The sequence below is a fragment of the Drosophila arizonae genome, chromosome 5 (genome assembly GCF_054131065.1).
Source record: "Drosophila arizonae isolate 15081-1271.41 chromosome 5, UAZ_ARI_1.0, whole genome shotgun sequence".
In the NCBI taxonomy this organism is placed as follows: domain Eukaryota; kingdom Metazoa; phylum Arthropoda; class Insecta; order Diptera; family Drosophilidae; genus Drosophila; species Drosophila arizonae.
Window position 1 is genome coordinate 6,286,326 of NC_142925.1, and position 19,276 is coordinate 6,305,601.

The 19,276-nt window shown below is 38.7% G+C and overlaps 1 protein-coding gene and 1 long non-coding RNA gene across 2 annotated transcripts in view; one reads left to right on the forward strand and one right to left on the reverse strand.

The window, feature by feature from the left end:
• sbb (scribbler) overlaps positions 1-18,789 on the reverse strand; it is a 109,666-nt gene extending 90,877 nt beyond the window's left edge. The window contains exons 1-2 of the mRNA XM_089471234.1: positions 18,602-18,789; positions 16,605-17,298 (exon numbers count right to left, since the gene is read on the reverse strand). The gene's annotated coding sequence lies outside the window, so the exon portion shown is untranslated. The remainder of the gene's footprint in view (positions 1-16,604; positions 17,299-18,601) is intronic.
• LOC149268414 (uncharacterized) lies at positions 676-4,633 on the forward strand. The gene is made up of 4 exons (XR_016270483.1): positions 676-1,615; positions 1,672-3,147; positions 3,228-3,680; positions 3,757-4,633. It is a non-coding gene; the product is annotated as an uncharacterized LOC149268414 (long non-coding RNA).
• Positions 18,790-19,276: the final 487 nt, after the last annotated feature.

Consider the following 19,276-nt stretch of genomic DNA (forward strand, 5'->3'; position numbering starts at 1 on the left):
TGGGAATTTCAAGTAGATACAAATTCTGAAATCTGAAATCTCACAATTTATGCTCTTAAATTGATCAGTTGTAAGACGCGCGGCACCCACGCTAAGAAGATGTTGCCCGAGGCCAAACACAAGCAACAACCCCAACAGCACCAGCGCACAACAATAATAAAACAATTCCATTCCATACACACGCAAAAGCCATTCCCCATTTGCGATTGGGCCATGCGCCGTGCCAGAAATAAAATCTATTGTCTGCCAAAAAGTTAACGCACTTTATTGCTATTGTGTTCGGGCTTGATGAAGAGCGTGAGAGGAAGAGAGTGTGTGACAGAGAGAGGGGCGAGCTGGTTGAGGGCCACTAAACAGCTATTGCTTTAATGTTGTAAGTGTGCGAGCATGTGTGCGAGTCTGTATGAGTGTGTGTGCGTAGAGCTGCTTCAAGTAGCTCTAAAGCTCATTTGTCAAGTGAGCTTCGCAACTTTGCGGCAAATGCGAAACAGAGCAGCAGAAAAGAAGCTCGAGCAGTAGAGCAAGAGTTGTGACTAAGAAATACCCCGTACTTTAATGAAATTTAAAAACCTAACTTTTTCATTTTATATTTTAACTCTAGATTTTTCAAACACTCAATTGTTACAGCTGTTTGATCAAAACCCATATACCCTTTCTTTCTCACTATAGGGTATTACAACGAAGACCAGGCCAGGCCAAGCCAGGCCATGCCAAGCCAAGCAGCACAAAAATGTTGGCAATACAATATTTTGCCATTATGTCGAACAATAACAAGTCGACATAAGTAGATGCCGTCGCAGCAGCAGCAGCAAAAGGAAAATAAGAAGTAGAAAGCAAAAGAAGACGTAAGGCAAAGAGAAAGAGAGAGAGAGAAAAAGAGAGATAGAGAGGGAGACAAGCTGAAGTAGCATACGATGCCGGGGCAGCAGGCCAGCAGAGACCCGAGACCCAAGACCCAAGATCCAACCAATAACAGCAGAAACAACAACAACACAAAGCAGGCAAAGAGCCAAGCGAATGCGAATAGCTGCCAATTTCAGGCTTAAGTGTTCTTTTGACCCAAACCCCCCTCCAGCCCAGAGCTGCCCCCCACCCCGCGCACGTACGAAGATAATGATGGGCACAGACATTGGCATATAAGGGAGAGCGCACAAGCAGCGAAGCAGCGCAGCAGCAGAGCAAAGAGTAACGACGCATATGAAATTTAATACCACTTCACCTTTTTTTCTTCTTTTGCGTTCTTTATTTTTTGTGCAGAGTAACTGCGTTGGCATCCGGCGCTCGCACACTTACACATACACACGCACACACAGTGTCGTCCCGCTCTTCAGCTTACATTCAAACAGATTGAGCGCTTTATTAAGCGCATTTAAAAATTATAAAGACGCATAATAAAATACGCGTTTATGTTCATGTGTCTGTATGTATGTGTGTGTGTGTGTTTGTAAAAGAAGAGTTATGCAATGTAAAAGCTGTGAAAAGTTAACGGCTGAAAAATGCGGCCATTTCCCAGCGAGCACACAAAAAAAAGGAAACAAAATGCGCTTGAAATTGAGCCAGGAATTAATGAAAAAAGAGAAAAAGCAACAGCAACAGCAACAACGTAAAAATATTTGTATGTATTTCGCATGAGCAAGCACAAACAATTTTCAAAACGACATGATTTTTCAGTGAGCAGCAGATGAAGGCGAGTGCAGAGAGCGGGTGAAAGAGAGGGAGAGGGGCAACTGCAAGGGGAGTTGAATTGAAAAAGAAACTCGAACTCAACAGCGCGCAAAGCAAGCGAGCAGGAAGAAGCAGACAAAGAACAAGAAAGAAGTAAAGAATTTTTTTGTTGTGTGTGTTGCTCTTCCATGGCAAGAGAACGTGGCATGAATAGCAGCAACTGCAACAACAACAAAAACAGCAGCAGCAAAAAAAAAGCAAGAGATCAAAATTAATATTAAATAAAAAAGTATATTGCTTGCCAGCAAGAGGGAGGGTCACAAGAGGGTCGAAGAGAGCGCCAGACAACGGCAAGCTCTTGTATGAACAGCAAGCCAAGCAAAAGGAGTGCGCTGCGCTTCAAGAGAGCAACAGGGGTGACGGGCAGCAGGCAGTGACAGATTGCAGGCACTGTGAGTGCAGTTGTTATTGTTGTTTGAGATACAGCAGCAACAGCAGCAACAGCAGCAACAGCAGCAACGGCAGCAGCAGCAGCAGCAGTAGAGCGATTAAGGCGCCCTTGGCTGCGGCGCTCAACGACGAAACAACTGTCGACCTGTCGACTTGTATCTGTTGTACTTCGCTCCCTGTCGCACCACCGTCACCATCCGCTCACGTTCCCGTGCCAACGGAGAGTTGCTTAACTCCGGTGGCTGGTTTTACGGTCTCTGGTAAGCTGCGGCTTAGCGCAAAATAAAGCGCAACAAAAACAAAATGCAAGTGAGCAAATTTTTAAAATGCCCTAAAAAGGTATTAAAACAGATAGCAGAGACTGACAGAGCAGCAGAGCTAGCGACTTGACGAAGCTCGTTACGTATACACATTTATAAAAGAGAAATATACCCGCAATATAATTTATGCCACACTTCAAACGCCTGCCTGACAGTCAGCTCCACCTCTTTTCTTACCTCTCTCTCTCTCTCGCACACTCTGCCTAGATAAGCTGTTTGTTTTAATTAAGCCGGCGAGTAAAGCTGTAAAGCAAATCGAAGCGGAAACATTTTCAGCACCATTAAAAATGCATTATAAATACCATGAATAAGAGAGACTGGCAGAGGGAGAGGTTTGCATTTTGTTTTCATGTTTTTTTTTTTTTTTGGGTAAACGACGTGTAAATGTGCATAAAATGTGTGCCGTATATATACATATATGTATGTAGATGTGTGTGTGATTAATTGCATGACAGCACATGCATACGCAAAGCAAAGGGGTGGGTTGAACAAATTGCAACAACTTGAGATTCGTTGCGTGGAACAAAATTAAAATGAAATTAACATAAAATTGGCAAGGCAAACGGCAGCCACAAAACAGATGGTGGCATAAAAAGAGAAAATAACCCATGTAATTGAGTTAAGGAAGTTGCGGTGTTTGATCCTCAAGCAGATTATACTGCAGCGAGGGATATTTTTTATTGGAAAGGAATTATCTGTAAAAGTAATTGAGGTAATGAAAAGTAAATTTGTTATTTGAAAGGAAATATATTTTAATGGACATTTCACTCTTATTGTCTTTCTCTACTACAGTTACGAACAAGTCGCAAGAGCATCTGCATGCACGCGATGATCGCTAATTTTAAATGCTGCACGCTGCCGTCTGCTAAGTGGCCGCGGTCCATAAACTAGACTGCATAATGATGTTGCGGCCGTCGACAGCTGCAACAACAACAATGACTGGTGGCAGGCCCATGCACATAATTCACTCAGAGCAATGCGAAGCTGGAGTTGCCAAGGCATTTGAAAAATTGCAATTGAAACTAATTCGGTTAAGTGCAAAATGGAAGAAGAAGCGCAAGATGGAGAAGCAGATGAAGAGAGCAGACGGTGTAGTGGACACACTCTTAGAGCCAACTGGTTCATAATTCATGAGAGGAGTTCCCGCTGTGAAACAAGTTGCAGCAGTAACGGCGAAAAGAGAAGTGAAAAAAGAGAGGGAAATGAAGTGAAGTGTTGTGCGTGCGTGCGTGTGGCTCTCTATGTGTGAGTAAAATTAACACCGTGACTTGCAATCAGCTCAGTTGTCATTATTTTTATTAATTTAAATCTCCATTTACAGACAACTCAACCAGTTAAGCATTTGCGTGTGCTGCGCCACCCCTCTCCCCCTTCTCAAAGTTTCTCTGCCGCTACCACAACAATTCCCGTTTCGGACTGCGAGTTTTTCCGCATGGCTAAATTTATTAGCGCGACATTTTTATTGATTTTTTTTTTCATTTCTCATTTTTTTGCTTTGCCATTTTTTGTTGTTATTGTTGAACCGCGACAAATTTGTTAAAGACAATAATTGCAGTAAAAATTTGCCGACTGTTTTACAGTAATTTACTAACCATTTTGTTATTTGCTTTTTCCTTTTTTTTTATATTTAACTGCTTACCTAATGAAGCCTACATGTGCGGGTATTTAACAAAATAAAAACAAAAAACCTGGTCTAATTACAAATGCAATCAATCTGTTCAACTATTTGCATAGTTATTATGTTAAATAAGTAAGAAGAGAAAGATCAAAGCAATCGGAGATGCTTTAAAGGCTTATAAACGAATTTGGACGGGTACTTTAACTCTTTTCTAACTGTCATACTTACAATAGTCATGCTCTCCTTGTTGTTCACTGTCTCAGTCAGTCTCTATTTGTATATGCACGAGCTAAACTAAGTGTTAAATGTTAATTTGCATGTCTCAACTTTCGGCATTTGCCTTTGGCAGCAGTTGCGTAAGCGCTCTCTTGAACTTTGAATAGCTAAAGTAAATTAGCGTTCGCGCATTGAACTACAAGCAGAGTATATTTCCCATTGCTAATCTGTCAATCAACACTCTTTTAAAATCTTGCACCTCTTCAGACACTCTGTCTGTCTATGTATGTGTATTCAGCGTTTAATTGTTTGCGCTGGGTAAATCTTGTACTCATACAAAAAAATAAAATAAAATAAAAAAAAGTAAGCGCAAAATATAATCAGAAAATATTTACTCAACTTATTTGTGTGGCTGGTAATATTTTTTTATTTTCGTATTTCTTAGCCGCAATGCGCTGTGTAAATACAATAAATACTTGACTTTAAAACAAGAAAAAAAAAATTAAAAATAAAACAAGGCAGCGCGCTGCAATTGGCAAACAAAAACTGCAGGCAATAACAAAGCAGGCAGAGAAAAAAAACGAGCAACACCAGAGAAACAACAAAAACAACAAAGGAGCACGAGGTGTCTGTTTTCACAGCCTTTTTGGCATTGTGTGTGTGTGTACGTGTGTGTTTAAGTATGCGTGTGCTTTGCCTTCTCTTTGCCATTTCTGCATTTCTGCCTTTGCTGCTGCTGCTGCTACTTCTTCTTCATCTACTTGTTTGTCCAGCCAAGCGATGCGGGCGTCGCTTTGTTGCCTTTTGGTTCTCACTCTCTTTAAAGCTTAGCTAATTTGCTTGGCGCGCCAATTGAGACCGGCGGACGGCTGCACAAAGCGCAACAAGCAACAACAACACAAAGACGAACAACAACAAGTAAAAACGCCGTTTCGCAATTTTCAATTGTGCACGTCAAAGTGTTAAAACGGCACGCGATTTATTGCACATGCCGTTGTGTGTATAAATACATACATATGCATGTGTTTAAATGGGTGTGTGTGTGTGTATACGCTTCTGAGTGGTTTTTCAGTAGCTGACGCTGCCGCCGCCAGTTCTGCCACATCTCTTACGTCTTAGATGCGCTTAATTAGACAGTGACGCTCACGTCAGCAGCGACGTCGACGTCAACTGCGTAGCAACGCCAACGCTTTGGCTTTATTGATTTACGGCCAGCAATCAAGTGTGAAATTGACTTTTACCAACATCGCTGCCAACCCTCAACCCTCCCTCCGCAAACAACAGCAGCGAGGCGTGTAAATATTTGTTGCGCTTCAAATATGCAACGGTTAATGTGTGTGTCTGTATCTCTCTCGGTCTCTCTCTTTAGCAGGCACGCCTGCATTTCATTTACGCCTCATTCGAATTTTCTTTTAACAACTTTGTCATGATTTATAAGCTGCTCATTAATCTCGCTCGTTGTCTAACTTAAACGCGTTTTTAGCACTCCCATTGAGCGTGCGAGTGAGATGGCCAGAAAATCAAACTGCTGCCATAAATAATCGCAATATGCGTTGTCAATAGACTCCACTCCAAGCTATGGAATTTCAAGCCAGTTTAAGAGAGTAGCTCAAAAAGTTTAGCTAAGTGTCAGCAAATATTATTAATTCAAACTCTAGTGACTTTCTACAACACTACTTAACTTCACTCAAGTCATCAACTCAACTCATTTCTCTTAAGCTGCACAGCTTATTGGCTTATGCCATTATTACATACTCTACAAAATATCAAATTACCGCGCACTCACACACATGCTCTTAATCGTTTGTGAGCTTTTGGTTTAGCCCTCGCTTAAGACTTGTCGCAGCCGCAAGAGAGCGACACTTGGAGAGTCGTGTGTCAGTTATGCGGCTTCCCACCCCCTTTGGCCCCTCTCACACAACTGACCAGAGCAAAAGAGAGCACAACTTTAAATGCAACTAATTTGTGTGATGACTGTGTATGTGTGTGTCTGTGTAGCCCCCACACTTGAAATTGTTGTTGCTCGTTTTCAAATTGGGTCTCATAAATTACGGCAATTATGTTAATGCACCCAGTCGCCGTTTGCTCTGTGAGAAACCACAGAATCGAGTTGAATGTCCATATTAAGCAATTTGTAAAAAAAAAAATAAAAAGAAAAATACCCTGAGGTCTTTTTTTCTAAATATTGAATTGTATGTGTATGTCTATAATCGACTCGTGTACACCACGTCTACAATTATCACGCAAATGTCCAGAGTAATAATAATACTAATAGTTATAATAATGATGTTGATAATCATATAAGCTAATGATTATTATGATAATCAGGCAAGTAATTGCAAACAATTGGCAATTGAAGTAAATTGCACAATGCCTCAAATGCATTCAAATTAAATAATTTTTCAAAAAGCCAAGACCTCATCTGCCTCTCTTTTATTGTTTAAAAAAAATTAATAAAAAAACAAACAAACAAAAAAACGAGCACACAGCTAATCATAAATCGCAGCAGCAGCGAATTCATTAAACATAAAACGTGGCTACATAAAAAATTCATAAGAAAATACATAAATTAAGGCAAAATATAAAATAATATGCCATAATCTTTTTATGGCCATAAAGCTTAAGCCGAATTGATATGTGGGAGAGAGCGTGAGAGAGAGGGTGAAGAAGAATGTTGAGGGCTGAGCGCAGCTGCTTGTCTCAAGAGGGTAGATTAACTTATACAAGTTGAACTTAACAGAAATATATTGCATGTGCTTAAGAGATAAATATTTACAGTTAGGTTGAGATAAAGATTATTTGCCTACATTCTTTAATGTATGTTTCCAAGAGAGGAGCATTAGTCTAACTATGTACATAACTGCTTTATAGGGCATGTCAAAGTCGAGGCACATTCAAGTTATTGTCTGTCCACTCTATTGCTATCTCTCTCTTTCTCTCTCTCTCACTGTCTGTCGCTGCTTTATTTACATTCAGCCGCGTCTCAAGCAGCGCTGTCGGCGGCCGCATAAAATCAACAAAACTGGCGAGTTTTATTTGCGTGGCGGGGTAGCTAAGCCGCCAAATAAAGTACCATAAAAGATATCAAAATAAATATGCGAGAAGAACTGCTGCTGCAGCAGCAGCTGTGCCAGTGCCAGCGGCAGCGCCGCAGTTAGCGCCGCAGTCAGCGCCGTATTCTGCGCTTGGCCATAAAAGCTTTGCTCAGTAGCAGCGCAGCACAGCGGGCGCTCTCGTTGTTGTTGTTGTTGTTGCAGCAGTAAACAGCAGAAAAAAAAGGTGCTTAGCTCGGTATTTAAGCGAAGCCGCAGCCAAAGGAGACAACCTAAAAAAAAGTCATCGTCAGTCAAAGACGCAAAGAGAGCGGACAGACAAACAGTTAGGCAGCGCTGGATGTTGATGAAGAGAGGCATGACAAGAGATGCAAAGAGGGGCATGAGAAGAGAGGCTGTTAGCAGATGCTTTTTGCTGCTTGATTTGAAAAGCACGCTTCGCTTGATGAACTATGCTGAGCGCGCCCCTCACGTCCCCCTTACCAACATGCTCATTACTTTAATGCCACGCCCAGACGCAACAAAAGAATAAAGCTGAAGATGAAGAGGAAAAACCGACAGCGCCGTTTGACGATTCAACAACAACAACAACAAGACAAACGACATACAACAAAATAAATATGCAATAACAAAAGAGCGAAAGAGCCACAAGCAGTAGAAGAAGAAAACAAAAATAAATAAAAGGCCGCTGGCAAAATAAACAAACAGCGTGAATTTTATGAGATACACGAAAAGCCCAGCCATATAAAGAGAGGGAGGGAGATGGAGAGACACAGATACATCTGTATCTATTGGATACATTTTTATGACTCTTGTTCATTTTGTTTACAACAAAAAAAAAAAAAAAAATATAGTAGATATATATAGACATTGTTGTAAAATCAATCTTGCTGGCATATTGCCCAAAACCGTGTGGCCTAAAGATTAATAATTTGCTATTTGGCCAAGGCGCCAGGTGAATGGCGTTAGGCATAGAATCAACTATGTATATTCAACAAATTATTCGATACAAAGAGCCTGTTGTTAATAAAGCCAATTTAATAGCCTCTTTTAGCTGGGGAATAACAAATGAGAATTTTGTTGAAAATAAAATTGAGGCCTGGTTATTCATAAAATATTTGTATATTGGCAAGTTATATAGTTTTAATATTGTTATGTATTAGTACAAAATATCGAGTCAATCAGACAATGTGAACTCTCAGTAAATTTAAACTGCATATTTTTAAAATTTACATATAAATATTAACAGTATATTCATAGTGTAATTTTTTTCATTAAACTTTACGTATACTTAATATTGACTCATTGAACAGCCGTATATGTATAAATAAAATTAAAATTCCTCACACTATTAGCATAGTTATGCTAAAAGTTACATTTAGCTAGTCTCACATTCCCTTAAGACTTCGCTTTCTGTTAAAATTATATTGAACAATGGCAGCTTCTTTCAAAAATTAGAGAATTTTTAAAGTTTGTCTAACATTAACACAAAGTGTTAAATATTCAGCATAACATTTTGTGTATGTCTAACATAAAATGTTGCATGCTTAACATAACTGTTGAATGCAAAGCAAATGCATTCAATGCAGATTTATGTAATCTATTTATTTATCATTAACATTTACAACATGTTAGGCAAATAAAAATTTCTGCAAACACTAACATAATTATGTTAGGTCTATCAACATTAAGATGCTTGCCATTGCCTCGCTAACATAGGCTTAACATAGTCTTAACCAGAGCATCTAAGCTTCGCTGTAGCTTTAGCTTTCATATTTCATATTGTTTTTGTTGTCTCTTGCTTTTGATTACGCTGCTAAATTAAATTTAGCGCATGGCGTTTGCGTGTTGCTATTTCTGGCCTCAAATGACGGCGCGTGTAGCGATCGCAATTTAGATACAGATATGTATAGCGATACAAAGAAGAGAAAGATATAACAGACATCTACACACACACACACACACACACACATACATATATTAGACGTATGTTAACAACGCACATTTTGGCATTTATCCAGAAATGCGATTAGAGGCGTATAAAGATCTCATGTGAATGATCGCCATTTGAAAGCATCCGTCAATTAGCAATGAAATATAATGTTCAAGATAATTCCAACAGAATGAACGAAATAAGGCTGAAAAGATCTTTAAATTGTTCACACAATGTTTTCGCATTCATATTCAAATTTTCTGACGATCGCGTATAAGGCGCCAGACATCATTAGAAAAATACTATTATGTATATACATTTATATTCATATATGTATATAGAAAGAAATTTATGCATATTAGATTATTTTTTTCGTTTATCAGGCTTCTAAATGAGTCAGGGCTGAAGAGCTGAAGTTTCAGTCTCTATCAACCACACTTAAACTATAGTTTACCTATTCGAAAACCCATCCATAGAGATCCAGACAGCCCCTGCCACTCATTTTAAGCTTAATTAAAGTTAGTCTATAAAAATGTTTTATGTACAATTATGAGCTGTCCATTCAAATATTGGCTGATTAAATTATTGAAATAAAATCCCAGACAAAAACTGGTCTGAAAGCTGTGTGGAAAATTGTATGGCCAACTCTCACCTGGCCACATTTTGTGCCCTCTGTCACTCCGGCTCTGACAAATTGCATGATTTAATTATGTGTATAGAGCCGTAAAGAATTTATTGCAATCTATTTATTTGTAATTATGAAATATTTGCATTTCACATGCCAAACTGAATAATTACGCTTTTCCACATAGTTTTCCCCACAGTTTTCCTTTTTTTTTTTCATTTTCATTTTCTTTTTATTGATTGCATGTTATCGGGAATTGTTTGCATTTCATTTGGAATTTGTTGCTGTCAGAGATATGTGAAAATAAATATTAATTACATTTATCGGCTTTTTATGTATTCAGATTTTGTATTTTTTTTTTCATATTTTTTTATTTTAATTTTAATTTATTGTTGTTGCTTGTTTATTGTGATATTTGCAATATTTACGTATTATAATTAATTGTTTTTATTTATGCACATTTTATGCCGCCAACAATGAATTAGTGGCTATCAAATGTTGACTCGCCCATCTACCCCCACCTCTGCCCACACCCTCTTCCATTCAGAGTTAAATTGAGTTATCTGTGCTTCGAGTTGTCGCATTAAATTCAACTTGTTTAAATTGTTTTTTTTTTTTTTTTATATGAATTTATTTTTTATGCCGCTTTCATTTGAGTTTGCTGTTTCTGGAAATATGCAAATGTAAAGCTTAGTAGATGTGACTAGCTGAATATATTAGTGGACAATTTTATTTGTATCTGTATCCGTAACAATGACTTGAAATCTATCTCTATCTGCATCAATAGCTGTTGCCGTATCTGTAGATCTATAACAATATCTTTAGATTCGTATCAATACGTGTATCTATAGATGTAGTATCTATACATGTATCTATAGATGTAGTAGTATCTAACTAAAGTTGATATTAATATATGTATCCATGTATTTATTCCCATCTATATTAATTACTGTATCTGTATCTATAGCTAAAACTGATATGTATCTGCATATCTTTAACTGTATATATAGCTATAGTATCTGTATATGCATCAATAGCGCTAACTGTATTTATAGGTCCATCTCTAACTGTCTCAAAATCTACAACTTAAAATGTATCTGTATCTATATGTATATGTATAAATTGCTGTATTTCTAGTCGTATCTATGGCTCGCAATGTATCTGTATCTGTGCAGCATTAATTAATTATCAAAGCAGTCAATTTACATCTCTGACTTGTGCGCCTGGCATTGGCTGTGCGGCGTGTGTATCTCAAAAGAAACTCGCCACAAACTTCAACTCAATTTTCGCATTGACTTTTAAATATGCGAGAAAAAACGCAAGTTAACTGCGAGTAACCAGATCGTAGATACCCAATACTAAAGAGTTTTATGTTTTTTCTTTGAACTACATAGAATGTTAGACCTAATATATTATTCATTGTTATTTTCCTAGTAAAATTTTGCAGTTTTGACTCATTCTTGTTGTCTCTGTTTCATATACCCACTTTTCTTTACTATTTTCTTATAATTACAGGGTATTTAACAACGAAAATTGAAAAAAAAGACCTCATCACAATCAATTTGCCAGCCGCTGCGCCTCGTCGCTTCTCTTGTTGCTGAAAATTGAGTTTTTGCAGCTTTTATTGTAGTTGTCTCTTTTGTTGCTTTAGTTGTTGTTGCTATTGTTACTACTGATGTTGTTGTTGTTGTGGCTATTGTTGTTGCTTGGCCCACATTATCTAGTGAACGTTGAACGCTTTCGTGCCTCTGGTGTTGTTTTTTTTTTTCTTGGCTATTTTTTTTTTTTTTTTTTTTTTTTTCCTACATGTGTTTAGCGTGTTCAGAAATTTGCTTTTTTAATGACGCTCTTGTTGATTGCGGCTTGTTTGTTTTTACTAAAAACCCGCCATATCATGTTCCCTTGCCCCTACCGCACTCGCTTCCTCTCTGCCTTCATCCTGCCTCCCTCTCTCGCTCTGTTTTTAAACGTTCAGTTCGGCCTTTAACATTCGTTTATTATTATGAAATGTTGTACAAATTCGCAAATAAAAATACGATTTTTTTTTTTAATGTTCAATTTTATTATTGTTTGAAATTTTGAGACTCGCTTAAAGTGGAAAGCAAAAACAACAACAATCATTTTTATGAGCTCTTGTCATCAAGCTGAATAGCATTTGAAATTGTTATTGATTAAGCGCAATTAGAATGAATGCTATAAAATTTATTTATATGCTGAGGTTAAAGTAGAGCAAAAAATAAAATCAAATCAAATTCCAATTAATTGAACATCCACTTTTGGCTAGAGTATATTAATTTAATAAACTATATTAGATATGTTACGATAAATAAAAACAATTCTAGAGTATTCAAATAATACTTTACATTCAATTTAATTAGGGATATATATTTACTGAAGTTTAATTGGAATGTAGTTTTCATCTAAACAATTTATTATGATATCATTGATTATTGTATTTATTATTTAATTAGCATTTGATTTAATATTCAATAGTATTCTCTTATAGTGTGTATAAATTTTATTGTCGTTCAGTTTTGCACAATTGAAACTCGCTACAAGCTTAAAACTTGACTGTTAATTTGCATGGGCGTATTGAAACGAGAGGCAAGTAGCAAGAAAAAAATAGTAAAAAAAAAAAATGGGAAAAAAACGTTTGTCACTGTCAGACATTTATGAGAATTGAACAAATCAATTTGCTTTAATCGTGTCGACGAGGCGGGGCCCTGACAAATGGCCCAACTTAAGCGACTGAGCCGTATCTGTCTGTACAGATGTATATACGTACGTACATAGCTCTGTTTGTGTCTCAGACTGATTTATATTAAGTCGCGAATACAGGGAGCCGAATACGAGTGGCGCTTGAAATAATTTTGAAGTCAGCTCAATTTCCATTTCTGAGCATAATCCATTTAATCATTTCAAAATTGTCGAGTAATACATGTATGCAGTTGTGTGAGAAGTAGAATGGATCGGTATACAAGAGAATGTTTCTCCAAGTTTGTTAAACATTTAACACTGCATAAAGTTGAAGTAGCTTAACAGTAATGCACTAGCATTTGACATATTATAGCGTTAGTTAACATAAATCTAACATAGAAAATAGTTAAAAGTGACATAGCAGAAACTTAACATAATCGAATAACATATTTAAATCAGTTAATATAGCATAGAAATGCTTAAAGGCCCATTAACCTATCCACTGCTTATTTCAATTGAAAGAAATTTGACTAACATAAAATGAACAAAAACTTAACAGCATTGAATTGCCAGTGATATGGTCTAATTATCTTTTGCACGTCCTTCAACTGTTATCACAAAAAATTCGTTGCAAATTAACAGCAAGCAATAGACATTTCAACAATTTATCACTAACTAATGTGAATGTCAACAGCAAAATTAAAATGTTATCTATGACAGACAGTTAGTGATACTAAGTTAACAAACGTAAGCTCAATAAACAGCTTACAGATCATTTAAATAGCATGAAGCACCTTAACAGCGACCTAACAGTATGCAAATAACAGCGCAATAGTATTCAATTAACATTTGCAGGCATCATCAGCAACAGCTGTTATAAATAATTATTAAATATGATGATATGACAATTTTAATGCTAACATAATGTTAACAGCATCAAATTAACATTTCGTGTTGATTCGCATGTTAATTAAGCTCCGAAAACAAATGACAATGCTTGCCAAAGCAAAGATTAGGCGCAGGCAAACCAAGTCTTTAACTAAATATAATTATATTTACGTACAAGCATGTATGGGTGTGCTTATATGTGAACGTGTGTGTGTGTGAGAGAGTATGTGTGCATGGAATGTTTTGTCAGGCAATTGACACATTTGTAGCGTTCAAATTGTTATCGTCTCGAGGCGCAGAACGGTGGCAAATGCCAAACAACCAACAACAGCAACAACAACAACAACAACAACAACAGCAGCAGCAGCAGCAGTAACAACAACATCAACAAAGCCAATTACACTTTGCAGAAAAAGGCAAAAGCTCCCAATACGCCAACTAAAAGTCAGTTAACGTATGTGTGAGTGTCTCTCTGTGTAAGTGTGTGTGTATCTGTGTAGTTGTGCATGTATCTTGTACAAGTCTTGACTGCTGCTGCTGTTGTTGTTGTTGCTGTTATAGCTGGGAGCAACTTTTACCAGCGTTTGCCAGCGACTCCGACAGTGTGACAAATTATTATGTATGCCTGTGTGCGTGCCGGTCCCTGTATGTGTGTCTGTGTGTTTAATACATGCATATAGAGCATAGGCAAGCAGCTTTGGCCTGTCGCTGCCGGCGCTGCTGGTGCTAATGACCGTAACTAAGTTGGCGTCACGATTGTGCGCGCCACCAAGCCACCCTCTCTCTGCCTGCCCCTCTCTACTCCCACTTCAACCCCAACTGCCACTTGTGTTGCTTTTGTTTTGTTTTTTTTTGTGTGACTTTGGATTTAGCTAGCTTTTGCGGTTGCTCAGCTGGCTGGCTGACTGGCGAACTGGCTGGGACTGGTGTTGGGGCAGGAGCAGGGGTTGACTAGCTGCCTTCTTACTGCGGCCTGCTCGCTGCTGCCCATTTGTGTAAAGCATTTTTAATGTTATGACCGAGAGAGCGCGTCTAATAGATGCTTAATTGTGCGGTGGCTGCTACTGCTGCTGTTGCTGCTGTTCTGTATCTGTCTATCTATTGCTTGTATCTCTGGCCGTATCTGTAGCGCCATCTGCAGTCGATGACTAGCTGATGTTGCGGCTGCTGCTGTTGCTGTTCTGTTTCATTATGTTTGTTTATAGAGCGTTTAACGCAGTTCGTTTGTTTAATTATCTGACAGCGCAAAAATAAAATACAAAAATTTCTATAAATGTATACAGCAAAATAGTAGCGCGACTAAGCACTAAATGCTGAATAAAAATAGGTGATAAACCGAACATTATCAAAACATTTTAATACGAATTTTAAGAATAATAGCTTTTATATATATTTTATTTATATAAGTGCCTGAAAACAATTTCCGCCCTATGCACAGCTGATAAATTTTATGTTGAGCACAATTAAATAAAAGCCATATTTTCGCTCTTGATTATATAACAAATATTAAATCTATAAATCATATTCAATTTCCTTTTTCATCAACTTTCAAATTTATTTCACCCTTTATACTATTACTGCACCCTTAAAAGCGTGCTACTAAAAACTCATTAAAAATCAATTCTTTAAAAGTTGTAAAAGAAAAAAAACTTTCAATTACTCTTTATCTTTATTCGCATGGCAAACGTAAGCGAATTGCACAGTCATAAGTCATTAAGAAAATAAATGTCTTTATCATAAACACAAACACCACTTGCTGTACTCATATACACACAGACACAGCACACACACACTTACTCACTGTTGAAATTTCATAATTTCAACTAAATGCAAAACACGCCCAGGCAAGAACTTATCAAAGCAAAAACAAAAACACGCAACACAGCAGAAGCCAATTCTCCGTGCGCTAGAACAGGCCAAAGAAGCAAAATGATTTGGTGCGAGAGCGAGCGAGAAAGAGAGAGAAAGCGACAAACGCGGCGCCCAAAAGGGAGCTGAGTGGGCTACGTGCGCTTGGTCCTCCTATCCCTCCCCCTTCATTGCTTCTCTCTCATACTGCGCACACGGTTTGTTTATCGTTCGTCTTTCGGCCGGTTCGTCGTTTGGTCGCTTCGTCGTTTGGTCGCTTCGTCGTTTCGTCACTTCGTACTCCCCAACATGGCCGACCTGACTGCGCTGCGCGCCGCAGGCTTCATTAGGCAGCGTGATTCCTTTTTCATTTGTATTTATGCATGTATTTGCTCTGTTCGTCCCTTTTGTTTGTCGACGACGCCCCTTTTATGGGAATTTCTCTTAGCGAGTGTGAGTGCGTGTGTGTGACAGACTGTGTGTATTTGTGTGAGTGTGCTCCTGCACTTTAAATTCGTAATAATAAAAACTCAATGAGCCGTCATTTGCTTGTCACCGCCGCGTCACAATACACACACATATATACATACATACCCACACACATAGAAAATAGCAGCGGGGGAAATATTTAATTCCCTAAATACTTAAAAAGCAAACTTCCCACGTTTAATGAGCGCGACATACAACAAAAATACGAAACGCAACAATTTAAATCGTCAGCCATAAATCTGAAAATGGCAATTTTTTTGACATGTTTTTAGCATGTTTATACATATTTATGGGCAAATTGCTGCGCAGCCGCCTGACGATTTCTAATCGCTTGAGCGGACAGCCCGGGTGTGCCGGGAGGTCAGATCAAACAAAAAAAAAAAAAAAAACCCCATTTAATTACAAATCGGCTTAAATTGAAACACCTTAATTGGCATTAACTTGAGGCAAGAGAGAAAAAAATCAAAAACGAAAAAAAAAAAAAAAAAGAAAAGAAACATGCGCCCCGCAGCAACGGCAACAGCAGCAGCAGCAGCAAGCGGCAATTAATCAAACTGGAAATCAATTTACTCTCTTGCCCGCTCTCGCTCTGCCACACGCAGCCAACTATCTCGCTTCCACGCACAACAGCGAAACGTAAGGCGGCGGGGGGCCGTCTTTTGGGATTTATAGCATGCCACATTAAACAAATATACACATGTACACACATACATACACACAGAGAGACGTTCACTCATATATTCATACATACTCACACATATGCATACATATGAGAAGTGTTTGGTTAGGTTTGCTTACTTGCCTTTTTATAAATCCAAAATAATCGCAATTTCTGCTGTTGATATGCTCGTTCCTGCTTCATAGACGACAGCATGCAGTCGCTGTTGTGGTTGTTGTTGTTGTTGCCGTTCTTGTTGTTTTCAGTTGTTGGCGGCGACGGCAGTGAGCGACGTTAGGGGAGAGACACAGAATGGTGAGTAGTAGTGGATGGGTGAGAGTGGAGTATGAGAGAGAATGGTGGGGAGCAAGGTGCGAACGAGGATTTTCGTTGCCTGCTGGCTCTGGCTTGCTCGCGCAGCGACCCTTGCACTCGCGTGCGACAGAGAGCGACTGAGTGAGAGAGTGCGGCCCGCAAAGTGAGCAGCGGTTTTTAGGTAGTAATAATCCACAAAAGAAACGCCGACGAAAGCGTTGTTGTTGGTGCTGCTGCTGCTGCACACAGGAAATGTAAATCCACAAATTTTCGTTGTTGTAGGCAGAGCTTTCCTTTTTCACGTCGTTGTTGTTGTTGTAGCCAATCTCAAGAATTATTTGCCATTTATATAAGAGCAAGAGCGAGAAGGGTACAGATTGCGCACACTCTTTTACTTTTCTTTTTTTCTGTTATTACTTTTTTTATTTGACAAATATGCTTCTGGCAAATTTTCTTGGTTTTTTTTTTTTCACTGCATGAACTTTTTTATGAGGTTAGTTGTTTTCTTTTTTTATTTCTTCTTCTACAAATACAAAAACGGCACTTTGTGTGAGAGCGAGAGCGGCGAAGCTGTGTGTGCGAGTGTGTGAGTATGTTTGGAGCGCGCGCACACACACAGGCATACACAATTAAAGTAAAAAATACACGGGGGAGTTAGTTGTACAACGAAATGACCGACCAAACGACCAACCGACGGACCGAACGACAGACAGACGGAGCGACCGACCGACTTGACGCACGCGCGCAGACGTCACAATTAGTGAGAGCGACTAAGCGACCAGCGACGAACGTTTGTCGGCGTTCTTTTACCGCAATGTTTGTGCGAAACATAAAAAACTCGCATATTCACACACACACACAACCATACAAAATGTACGCATACATGTGTATGCATCGCAATTACAAACACACAAACATTTGCCTTAACGCCAACAACTTCGCTACGCGATGCTTCTGCTGCCCAACATTGTTGCTATAACCGAAAAAAAAAATAAAAAACTGTCGCTCACTGCAGCCATAGTACAAGAGCGACAGAGAGCAGCAGCTGAGAGCGAGAGCAAGAGCGAGAGTAATGCACACATACATATGCACAGCTCATGTGAGAGAAGACGACGACGACGTCGACAAACGCGCTGTATAGAAATTTTATTCCGGTATTATACGGCTGCTGTGGTTGTTGTTTTTGTTGTTGGTGGCAACATATTGCCACTGCCTTTTTGGCCGTTTTACTACTATTGCGGCGACTGCTTACTACTTTTTTGTTTGCATCAGTATTCGTATATAGTAGTGTATGTATATATATATATATGTATGAGTGTAGTTGTAGCTTTGCTTGTGTCAGTCAACGACTGCTGATGATGATTACGCTGCTCTTTTCACACATATACAAATATATACACACATACGCACGCACGCATAACAGTCAAGCCCAAGTGGGTAATTTGTTTTATGAGTAGCGGCGGCAAAAAGCACTTGTGTATTGTTGTTGTTGTTGTTGCTTTTGCTGTTTCTTGTGAATGACAGACAGCCAACGAGTAATAATTTTTAATGCGTTTTTGGCATTTCTACACTGCTGCTGGTTAATTGCTTAAAACACTCATGCACACAAACAGACAAACACACACACGAATACACCGAGAAACACACAAGACGCGCCGCGGCGAGCACGAAGAGAAGGTGGCATAGACGCAAGACAATTTTTTTTAACACTTTTTGCTATTGTGTTGTTTGAATAAATTAATACACAAATACACGCACATATACACACACATGAGCACTTTATTATTTGCATAAATTATTGTGAGGCATGATATATGATTTACTACCTTTGCCTATTTGCTCATGGAAATCTTATGGTTTAGCACACAATTTATGCTAAAAATGTTGGATTGTTTTTTATTTTTATTTTTTTGTTATTTCTCATAGAACTTTTCGCCTAGTTTGCGTCGACAGTGTTTCATCCGTACTGTCCGCCACGAAGGAGCAACGCGTACAAAAAGCGCATAAATTGAGCGGCTCTCGCTGGCAACACAGCGGCGCGCAAGCCAGGGCTGCCAACTAAAGTCTTTAAGTAAACAAGCCAATAAATTGACAACAAAAACCACGAACTTTAGAACTGCAATAATCCACCTATTTTTTTGGTTATTATAAATATAATCGTATTGTCTAAAATTTAGTATATAACTTAACTTGACTGATTATTTGGTTTTATCGCTCGTAAGTCGACAACTCTGCGGCATTTGCACACGCATGCCGCACACTAAAGCATTCCCATACATATACACGTCGCACTCTCTGAGAGGAATTTCTTTAATGGCGGCGTTTTTGCTGTGCGCTCGCTCTCTGGGCGCTCTCGTTCTCGCTCGCGCTCAACGCCAGTGCCGCTGACTGCTGCTGACGCCATGTTGCGCAGTGCTGCTCTATGTTTATCTCTTTTCATTTTGTTTACTGTGACGTCGTGTGGTCTCACTTGCCAGCATTGCTGCTGCTCCTTTTGTAGA